Source organism: Branchiostoma lanceolatum, chromosome 2 (assembly GCF_035083965.1).
Source record: "Branchiostoma lanceolatum isolate klBraLanc5 chromosome 2, klBraLanc5.hap2, whole genome shotgun sequence".
Lineage (NCBI taxonomy): Eukaryota > Metazoa > Chordata > Leptocardii > Amphioxiformes > Branchiostomatidae > Branchiostoma > Branchiostoma lanceolatum.
In genome coordinates, this window is record NC_089723.1 from 31,024,889 (window position 1) to 31,026,060 (window position 1,172).

Here is a 1,172-nt window from a genome sequence, read left to right on the forward strand (position 1 = left end):
GCACGTCCAGTGAGATAGGGGCTCAAGCGTTTCGAACCATTTCTTTCCATTCGCACCTATATCCTAATAGACTACCTACAGTTATTTCGCTTCATGGCTTATTCATTGATTGCGCTGCAATTACCGGTACCCGACCCAAGATAAACCCTGGTATGAACTACCGCTTGCGAAAACATTTACCTGTATTGGCGGCAGAACAAACAAGGTGGGTGGGTTCTTTGAGACACGGAGGCATGCAAGCACACCTTGGTAAACACTGAAGAGTACACAGACAAACGGGCTAAATACAAAGGGAAGACTAGTACTAAAGGTTAGTACTTCTGTGTACAGTCTGTAGTATGGAGGTCTAGTAACAGTGGAATGGTGCGGCCTTGTGGTTAGGGTTGCTGACTCCCGAGTTCGAATACTAGCAGGTCTCAATGTTGTACCCTTGGGAAAGGTACTTTTGAATTTAAATGCCTTTCCAACCCATTTCCCTAAACTAGAGTAAAAGTGAGTACCTACCTTTGGTTAGGGACGTCCTTTTGGATGCGACTTAAAGCGGAGGTCCCATATATATGCATGTTTGAGGTTAAAAAAGACACACACCACACTTGTAGATAAGAGTAGGGGTCAATCCTAGTGTGAGCGGATGAACTTTTTCTGTAAACTTGCAAAAGTTGCAAACTTGTACCTCTAATATTTGGCGGTTTCTCAACAGATGTTTGCACCCAACAATTTAGATAACGTTTTGATTTTATTTGTGTCACTATATACCGTTTTCTTCATCAGTCCTGGCTCATACCTAAACCATTATGAAGAGATGGGCTGGACCTATATTGAAAGCACTTCACAAGAGAAATTCCGAATGATCAGTTAGCAAGAGCTTGACAAATATCAATAAGAAATATATGGGCAATGATGCGAAAGAAGAAATCATTTTGTGACTCATGTTTTCAAGGCTTTCAGACGTTACATCCAGAAACTCTGCAGTCAATGACGTCATGTCAGGTTGCAGTACGCCTTCTGTCACTAACATTCGAATTTCCCGCCTCTTGTCATACGACAACCAAACGTAATTTAACATTCGTACGGTTTAGTCTTATTTGACATTAAATTTACATGTAGTTATATTCCATGATAGGTAAACAAATTATATTTTGATTTGCTGACACCGTATTAAATTTTGATTT